Source organism: Mustela putorius, unplaced genomic scaffold (assembly GCF_011764305.1).
Source record: "Mustela putorius furo isolate JIRA1106 unplaced genomic scaffold, ASM1176430v1.1 tig00003974_pilon_pilon_pilon, whole genome shotgun sequence".
In the NCBI taxonomy this organism is placed as follows: Eukaryota; Metazoa; Chordata; class Mammalia; order Carnivora; family Mustelidae; genus Mustela; species Mustela putorius.
In genome coordinates, this window is record NW_025422117.1 from 15,234,993 (window position 1) to 15,245,798 (window position 10,806).

Genomic DNA, 10,806 nt, shown 5'->3' on the forward strand with positions numbered 1-10,806 from the left:
GGGACTCAGGGAATTGTCATCTGAGGGGATCTGTAATATGATACAGAGTCTTTCATCTCTGGGTCATTAGCACTAAGTCCAATCCAGGAGAATTATGGCCACTCTTATTCTCTGGCTATCTAGTGCTTTATAGGAAATAAATCTATATTTTGGGGAATTCCAGGAATATATCTACAGAACACTGTAACATCTGTGACTTACTAGAAAGATTTTTTTAAAAAGTAGATTAATAAGAGTTGATAGTTATATCAGAAATGATTTTCTCAAGTCTGTACTAGAAATATGAAGAAAACTTGAGTTCTCTCTGCAGACATGGAAATCAGCCCCTCTAATTAAAATATCTGGAGGTAGGGCTGAATTCACTTGGCAAAACACGATGTGAATGGAACCACATATATGTCCTATACCCCACATGGACAGCTTGGGAAATAGACCTTTGTCTCTATGGAATTTCTAGAATTGCTCCAGAAAGACTAATTGATCAAGTGATGTAAGAACCATCTGAATTCAACAAGAGGACAGTTTATCTCCTGGATAACTGGTATAGCAGTCCCCCCTTATCTGTGGGGGATGTGTTCCAAGACCCCATTAGATGCTTGAAACCACAGATAGTGCTGGGCCCTCTATACACTGTTTTATCCTATATGTACATCCATACTGATGATAATATTTTTAAATTAGGCACAGTAAGAGGTTAACAAGTGTAAGTAATTATAAAATAGAACAATTTAACAATATCCTGAAATAAAAGTTACATGAATGTAGTCTCTCTAAATCTTATTGTGTGTACTCACCTTTCTTTTTTTTTTTAATTTATTTTTTATTTTCAGCATAACAGTATTCATTATTTTTGCACCACACCCAGTGCTCCATGCAATCCGTGCCCTCTACAATATCCACCACCTGGTACCCTGACCTCCCACTCCCTGCCCCTTCAAAACCCTCAGATTGTTTTTCAGAGTCCATAGTCCCTCATGGTTCACCTCCCCTTCCAATTTCCCCCAACTCCCTTCTCCTCTCTATCTCCCCATGTCCTCCATCCTATTTGTTATGCTCCACAAATAAGTGAAACCATACGATAATTGACTCTCTCTGCTTGACTTATTTCACTGAAGATGTGGTCCATATACACTCTGGAGTATTATGCCTCCATCAGAAAGGACGAATACCCAACTTTTGTAGCAACATGGACGGGACTGGAAGAGATTATGCTGAGTGAAATGTACTCACCTTTCTTCTTCTCATGAAGATATGAGATAATAAAATGCCTACATGATGAAATGAAGTGAGTTGAATGATGTAGGTATTTTGACCTAGTGTTAGGCTGCTATTGTCCTTCTGATGTATGTCAGAAAGAGAAACACCTGCTTCTGGACAGGGGTCGATCATGGGTAACCGAAACCACAGAGAACAAACTCTCAGGTAAGTAGGGAATCACTGTATAGTGTAAGAGTTACCCTGCAATTGCACTACTGGGTATTTACCCCAAAGATACAGATGTAGAAAAAGAAAGGCCATCTGTACCCCAATGTTCATAGCAGCAATGGCCACAGTCACCAAACTGTGGAAGAACCAATATGCCCTTCAACGGATGAATAAGGAAGATGTGGTCCATATACACTATGGATATTATGCCTGCATCAGAAAGGATGAATACCCAACTTTTCTATCAACATGGACGGGAGTGGAAGAGATTCTGCTGAGTGAAATAAGTCAAGCAGAGAGAGTCAATTATCATATGGTTTCATTTATTTGTGGAGCATAAGAAATAACACGGAGGACATTGGGAGGTAGAGAGGAGACATGAGTTGGGGGAAATCAGAGGGAGAGACAAACCATGAGATACTGTGGACTCTGAAAAACAATCTGAGGGTTTTGAAAGGGCGGGGGTTGGGAGGTTGGGGAGCCTAGTGGTGGGTATTATGAAGGGCACCGATTGCATGGGCACTGGGTGTGGTGCCTAAACAATGAATTCTGTTACACTGAAACTAAGTTAAAAAAAAAAAAAAAGAGTTAAGAGCAGGAACTCTAGAGCCAGATGACTGAGCCCATTGCATGTACCAGCTGGGTGACCTTGGGCAAGGTTCTCAGTCCCTCTACATTTCAATCCCTTGCCTTTAAAATATGGGTCATAATAGTACCTACCTCACAGAGTTGTCATGAGGATTCAATGAGTTCCTATAGATGAGGTACTAAGGGGAGCACCTGGTGTATACAAGCCCTGGCTGTTATTATCAGAGTGAGATACAGAGACCAATAGTGCTATTGTTCATGATAAATGTAAAGTAGCTCTTGAATCTCTGTGGTTTTTTACATCTCTTGAATGAACTAGAATCTTCTACATCTGTTTGACATTGTCTGGGATGCCAGGCACCCAGTGAGTTGCCAGAGATACAAATGTGAAAAAGTCATCGTCTTCACCCTAGAAAAAGGCAGAGAGGCATACTGAAGATGCTTAATCCTTAAGTTAAGTGCATGAGTGGAGATGTCAAGCCATTAGGAGCGTGCACAGGGAGGACTGAGTACTTCTCCTTGGGAGAGCTGCTTAAGCAGGTGATGTTCAGCTGGGTTTTGAAGGATGAGTGGAAGTAAGTCCACCAACAATTAGTACCTGGTGATTGATCTTCTTTCTGGAAGATGTGGCATGAGCCCTGGGCTAGAACATTGGGTAGACTTTACCACCAAATGGCAGCAGTATTTGCAAATCAGCTATGATGTGATAGGTCTTGCTCCTAGATTGTTTACAAGAAGGTGGAGAGAAAAAAGCATCAAAAGACAAAAAAAAAAAAAAAAAGGATGAAGAAGAGAGAGAATTCAAAAGGGGAAAAGGAAATAGCATAATTTTCCCAAAGGTAAAGTTAGATACACAAAGATACAGGCTTTCCTGTGTAATATCCTAGTCAATGGGAATCCTGTCTCTGTGGCTTATTTTAGTAAATTAATCAGATGCACTGAAGCCAAGGAAGGAGGCCTTTCACTGTTAGGAGTGAAAGAACTTTATTCAGAGATGGTCCCTCTAAGGAAATAATGCTATTTTAACTGATTTCTGTGTGACATCCGGATTTGTCCCTCAATAGGTAATATACAGACATTTAAGCTGCAGTTTGCCCAGTTCTGCTTCACTGGCCATTGGGGAAATTCATCTAAAGCTGCAAAAAGGACTAGAAATGTTTGCATCATATTAATAAACGGGAAACCGAGGAAGCTGCCAACTGGCAGCCGAGTGTGTTTTGGTGGTTTGATAAGGCTACTAAAGAGTTTATGATGTGACAGATGTTTCACTACACTATTGTGAAATGAATAGATTATGAGAAGTAATTAGATGTACATTGGAATCAATGCTGTTATCATCGAGGCCTTCGGGCGATGCAGTAGATGAGAGTCTTGGCAGCAGGTGGTCCAATGGCTTGGAGACAGGAAGACACACCGCGGGAGACTGAGTGACAGGTTTCACAGATCCAGGGGGTGAGAGATCTGAGCTGGGGCTTGCATTTGTAATCTTTACTCATGTATAAATAATAACAACTCCACCATTGACTTCGTATGCTGTGTCATAGCCTCTGTTACCCTCACACACATGTAGAACAGTGCTGGTTTCAACCACTCAAAGATATTCTTGGTTTCCCTATTTTCAAGTATGCATATGTATGTTCAATTGTAACTGACAGCTCTATCATTTTTTGAAGGAAGACTTTTAGGGCTAATCATCTGATGATTACATTTATTTTTAATGCTCGGCATTGAGCCGCCATTGTACAAAACTTCCTATAGGTTGCAGATCAGAGGCTGAAAAGTACTTTAACTGCCTTTCATCAGGAAGGCAGTTTCTTCTCTCTGGCTCAATGACTAACATTTAAAGGGACACGTTTGTCTCTCTGCTCTGTAAAATCCCTTTGCAGGGGACTTGGCAGGGTCACCCTCCGTGCTTGAAGCAACCATATGGAGCCTGCTGCTTTCAAGAGAAGGTTTTGGTTTCTGCCAGTTTCCAGGGTCAGCTATTAGCACACTGGGGAATGTGGAAGTTTCCAAGCACAGAATGAAGAGGGAGGGAAGAAATGGGTGATTAGGGGAATTAAGTAACTGATTCTTTGCGTACATCTGCTACCCATGTAGGAAGACGAAATAGCCCGTAGAATCATTTATTAGCCTCTCTCTGCTTAAAACAGCAATGGTATTTATGTAAAAGAACATGGGAGGGTTTTATTGGATGATCTCAAAATAGTATGTCATTCTGATAATTAAAGAGATCTTAGAAAATATGTAGCATATGGCTGTATACTCACTCACATGTGTATGAGTTTTAAATACTCTAACTTATATATACATCTAATTAAGTAATTAACCAACTCTTCTAGCCATTCTTTTAATGCAGCTTCATTAAACCCTACTTACCATACCCCTGTTACTTGCTACTGTGAATATAAACCTAAGTGACTATGCCATGTAAAGCTCAATTGTCTCTTTGGAGATATGTGTGTCTGTGTGTGCATGTGTGTGTTTGTGTTTCTGTATGCATGCACTCTTACTCCCTAAGTGACTTCCATAAGAAGCTAGATGTTTTGTTGGTGAGATTCATTTTAGGTACTTTTTTTTTTTGAGGCTATAATGTACCATGTATCAAACTTAATAGAACAGAGAGTGGAAACTAGAATGATTTAATAAAATAACATGAAGCTATAATATGCAAAAAGGAGGGAGGAACACTGGTTAGTGTTCTTAACTAATTCATGGATCTTTTGCGTAACTAGTGGCTAAGAAGATGGGATTTTCTTCCAGTTTAATAATCCTCTTAATAAAAGTTTAGGAACAAATGATGTATTGCCCAAGCCACATGTTAAACTAAGAATGATAAAGATCTAAAAGCACTAAACACAAAGCTTTTGCTTTTCAAAAGTTTGTTGTACTACCTGTGTCTGGGGTTCTCTAGTGTGAACTACTAGCAACTCTGATTTTGATAGAGCTCAGGACTGGTCAATCAGGACTTTCTGGGAGGGAGATAAAGCTTAAGCCTTCATAGATCATAAGACCTTGCCAAACAACCTGAAGAGGAAAGCTCTGGGCAATTGGTCCATCCCCAAAGGAGCATGAACTTTCAGCAATAATAGCAAGCATTTATGGAGTACTCTCCTAAGTGCTTTTTAAACATTATCTCATTTAATCTTCACAACAGCCTTAGAAGGTAGATTCTATGATTATCCACATTTGATAGGTAAGATGGAAAAGTTTGGGTAGGTTAAGAAAATTGCCCAAATTTGCCCAGGAAGGGGTAAAACTTAGATTTAAAATCAGTTCTTTGATTCCAAAGCCCATGTGTTTTATCATCATCCTTTAAGCTAAATGGTATTCTTCAAGCCCTCTCTACCTCCTATGGGATTTAAGGTCTGATAAGTTTTACATAAAGGGGAAAGTCATTCACAAGGAAATTCATCTAACCCTATTCCCTGGTGGAACAACAACAAAAAGCACAAATGCACAAAACAAGGCTTAAAATATGTATGTGTATATTTGTTAAGATTTCTGCCATATTGACTTTGCTCCCAGTATTAACTGTGGGGCTTTGGGTGGACTGTGTCCATGAGTTCCAGTGATGGGGAATTCTTCCATCTCTGCCATGGTGATGGAATTAAACAATATCTTCAGGAGAGAAAATAAAAGATCTTCTGGAGGTTTGTACGCATATTAAAATTTGAGAAGCACTAGCCCCACCTGTCAATGTCTGACCATCTCTAACCAATAGAAATGTTGAGTATTCTGTCTTTGGATAGACCTGACTTAAACATTTGAGCTAAACATTGTCTGCCAGTAGTCTTCATACTTAGATGAGAGTCCTATGTTGGAGCTTTTCACAGTGGACCTAGAGAAGTTGCTACTAAAGACTATATAGAATAACAAACATGGTATAAAGCTCAGAGAGGCACTGAGAAAGAACAACTGCCACACAGAAACATATACTCTATAAAATTCTGCAATTAATCATCACACTGGCAAATGAGAAGATAAGCAGAAAAAGCCCAGAAGTAGACTCAGGGCTGTAAGGAGGAGAGAATGGAGCAATGGCAATGGGGTAACAAGGTTCCAGGATAATGACATTTCTTGGAGAATATTGTAGCTTTGGGTGGAATTCTGAGTCTTAGAACCCATTTAATGTTTCATATGCGTTAAAAAGAATTAAAATCACTAGGCAGAAGGAGAGACCCTAAATGTAATCTACATAGTAATCAATTAGCTGAACTGCATTATAATGGACAAAACCACAGTAAAGGGAGTAGGGATTTAAAACAAACAAACAAACAAGAAAAACTGACGTAAGTCCGTTTAGATAATAGTTTGATTAAACACACTGTAAATACACTAAAAATAAATTTGATTCTGTAGACTAAGGTAAAAAGCCAAAAAACCCCAAAACACAGATATTATATACTAATAATTAAATTTGTTTTTACATAAATATAAGCAGTGATTCTGAAACGACTTTCTGTGTGATCTGGGATTAAATGAATGTGTCTATGTATTATTGCCAATGAGAGGTAGGTGTCTCATTGTCAGAGAAGGAGTTACAAATAAAGGGAAAGGACAAGGTCAGAATCAGCCCTGTGGGGTTAGACTGGAAACAGAAGTATCAGTACAAACTCATGGTTTTGAAAATATTTGCAGATAGATACAGAAATTGATATGTGTGTGTGTGGGTGTATGTGCACGTGTATGTGTGTGTGTGCATGAGTATACAAATTTATATTTTCTCATTTCTTTCTGCTAAGAGAGGCTAGAAGAAATGACACATCAATAGCAAGGAACTCACCTAGCACCCAGATCTTGGTTTTTAAATGGCATTAACCAGTAAAAGGAGCAAGGATTATTCGGGGAAATAGCTGATTCCTCGACTGAGACAACAAAACAAAAACAAAAACAAAGCTGAAATGTCTTGTGGTACCAGAAATTAAGCAAATTATTGAAAAGTGATGAGTACATGTTGAATGAATGTTCAAAGGACACTGGGTCCAGTCTGAAATAATTCCCATGGTCCAGTTCAGACAAAATAGTTAAAACCAAGAATAAAATAAATATCCATGAGTTCTCTATTGATATAAAAATAATCGAACCAGTGATTAAGTAGGTGAGAAGGGGAAATTCTTTCTTATAGTGGAATTTTAATTAATTAAAGCAGAAGGAATGATGCAACTAGAATCATCATAGGAATTTGACAGACATCATAATGATTGTTGCAAACAGAAAGCACTGATAGATGTTAAATTAGTGGGTGAAAATGTAATGACACACCACATATTTACATACTTTCAACATCTCCACATAAGATACTTACTAACTGCAAAGAAGTAATAACTTTACCACAGAAAGACCTGGCAGACATCACATTTAACAGTTGATTGAACTTAACCCCACCAGGAATAAAGCATACTGATGACAAGTACCTCTCTATATGAAGGACACAGCATCACTTTTATAGAATTCATGAAAAAATGTATAAACTAAAGTTAATCAGAAGGAAACTTCAGACAAGCCCAAATTGAGGGATAATCTAAAACACATCTGGCCAGTATTCATCATACGTTTCTCTCTTTTTCAACTTTATTGAGATATAGATAACAAAATTGTGATATTTAAAGTGTGCAACATGATGATTTGATATATGCATACATTGTGAAAAAATATTGCCCATTGAGTTGATTAACACATCTATTACTTCACATATTTACATTGTGTATGTGTGTGTGAGAGAGAACATTTAAGTTCTACTTTGTAATATGCAATGTGGAAATGACAGTCTCTTCAATAAATGATGATGGAAAAACTGGATAGCTACATGCAAAAGAGTGAAACTAGACCCCTATTTTACACCATACATGAAAATCAGCCAAAAACGGATTGAAGATATAAATGTAAGACATAAAACCATAAAACTTCTAGAAGAAAACATAGGGGTTGAGCTCCTTGACATTGGTCTTGGCAATAATTAATAATTGTTTTTTTTTATTTTTTTTTACACCAAAAGCAAAAATAAACAAGTGGGTCTCTATCAAACTCTTTGCACAACAATGGAAACCATCAACAAAATAAAAGACACCATTAAATAGGAAAAAATACTCGCAAGCCACATATCAGAAAAGGGATTAATATCTAAGATATGCAAGAAATGCATACAACTCAATAGCCAAAACAAATAACCCAATTAAAAAAAAACGGGCAGAGAACCTATATAGAAATTTTCCTAAAGAAGACAAGCAATAGCAAACAAGTATATGAAAAGTTTCAAGGTTTTGAAAAGCAAAGAATAACTGCTCCAGACTGTAAAAGGCAAGGTATAAACACCTTTAGTCCTTTCTTAACTGGCTGGACTTTAAGCCTACTCACTTTCTGTTTACTCTCTTCCTAATAAGCTCTGGTTTGTCAAATTTCTCTTAAAGGAAGTGTCTAGGATCAAAAACCTTACTCTAAGTGTTCTCTTAAAAGCGTAAGGTGATGGGCGCCTGGGTAGCTCAGTTGGTTAAACCTCTGCCTTTGGCTCAGGTCATGGTCTCGGGGTCCTGGGAGTGAGCCCTGCATCAAGCCCTGCCTCAAGCCCTGCTTTGGGCTCTCTGCTCAGCAGGGAGCCTGTTTTCCCTTCTCTTTCTGCCTTCTTATGATCTCTCTCTCTGTCAAATAAACAAATAAAATCTTAAAAAAAAGTGTAAGGTGAAATTGTTATCTCTTTTGCTTCAAATGCTTCACTCCTGTAAGTAGAGGCCACATTTTATAAAATGTCAGAAGAGTTATATGATATTGTTATTGCAGATTGAGGTGTTGTCCTTAACTAAGGCAGTGGGGTGACTGCCAAGCCATTGTTGTACCTTTAGCTGCCACACCATTCTTGTATCTATAGTTGAGGTGTTATCATCCTCAGTATAGAATCTTATATTCCTTTCCATTAAATTTTATTTTGCTGGATTTTAGACCATGGGTGTCATCTTTTGAGACCTTTTTAGATTCATCGAATATGTAAGCCATTGTGCCATCTCTAAATTTGTTGAGTAAGACTTCTGTACCATCATCCAAGTTACAAATGAAAACATTGAACCAAATCGAGTTCCCGCTAGACTCCTATCAATTATTTAAGCAAAATACCTTTCCTTGTAGAAATTATTACTCACCCAACTCACACAAAATATTCTTTTTTTCTTCTATTTTTTTTTTGGAGATTTTATTTATATACTTGACAGAGAAAGACACAGTGAGAGAGGGAACACAAGCAGGGGGAGTGGGAGAGGGAGAAACAGGTTCCTCGCAGAGCAGGGAGCCTGACGCAGGGCTCAACCCCAGGACCGGGGATCATAATCTGAGCCAAAGGCAGAGGCTTAACAACTGAGCCACCTAGGGGCTCCACACACAAAATATTCTATGTATTCAGTCGGCGCTCCATTTTGCTTACTATGGTACAAGAAAGAAATTGTCAAACGAATTTTGAAGTTTACACCCTTATGAATCAGTGTACTACATTTGTTGTTTGGCTGAGAAAGGGGGCTCTCATGGTGTCTAGTATCACACAAGTCAATTGAAATCTGTCGAAAGTCTGGCTTCATTTCTGCTCTGAGTTACTCAGGACTGATCGCGGAAACCTGACAACATGTCTGTCACTCCAAATGGCATCCAGAGAAAGCAGAGACACTGACAAGCCAACAAGGTATTTTCTGTCATAACTTCTTTCCAGAAACCAAAGGGGTGAGATATAGTGAGTGCATAATTTATAATGTAGGCAACTCATGTGGTTCCTAGCCAAGAAAACTTAAGTTTTTATTAAGATAATTCTTTGGACACTTTCAATTAACATTCCATGTTTTTAGTCCAAAGAAAAGATGAGAGAAAGTCATACCCACAGTGTATCCTGCTCAGTGATTTCAGTTCATATGCTAACTCTAGTCAATCTAAAAGTAGCCTCTATTACAAAAAGTTTATGAAGATTCTCATCTTATTCAGGGACAGAAAACAAAAAACAAAAAACACACAACAGAGTGTTTCCCGTACCTTACAAAAGGAATGGGAAAAGGCAGGTATATTAATTTCTTTCAAATGATTTAAAATACCTTCCCTCCATGAAGACATATGTGCTCTAACCCACACCATCTAATTTTGACTGCTGACCAGTGTATTCTTGTGTTTAGAAGCAGTATATTGCTATAGCAGCCCCTCTATACCTCATAGTACAAGCACTGGGGACATTTAGAGCTATTTAGGTCTATGGCTTGATCTTGAAGCATGACTCTCTAAGCTCAAATTAAAAAGAAAAATAAACTGATGGAAGAAAGCACAATAAACAAGATGTGTAGACTCAACTCTATTAAAGTCTTTACTTTAAAAATATTGTATACTATAATCAAAGAAAAATAAACAGAAAAGTATTGATGTCAAATACTATAAAGTGTTAATATTTCAAATATATAGTGATACACAAGTGGATTAAAAATGTTAAGATTCTAATAAGTCATTTAAAAAAAAACCAATGAAGTTGAAATTCACAAAATCAGAATATAAATAATTATATTTTAAAGTGTGTAAAAAATAAAATCTCATAGGTATAATTTTTGCTTTCCTTATTAGCAATTCTTTAATGAGAACATTCTTTGCTAGTGGGAATATGAACTGGCACACTCATTCTAAAGGACAAATTTGAGAACATATATGACATGCTAAAAGTGGTTATACTTTTGACTTCAAATTCTGTTTCTGGTACCTATTTTAGGAAAATAATATTTGAAATAATAAGACAAAATGATAAGAAAAAGTAATACAAAGATCTTAGAAATAGCATCATTT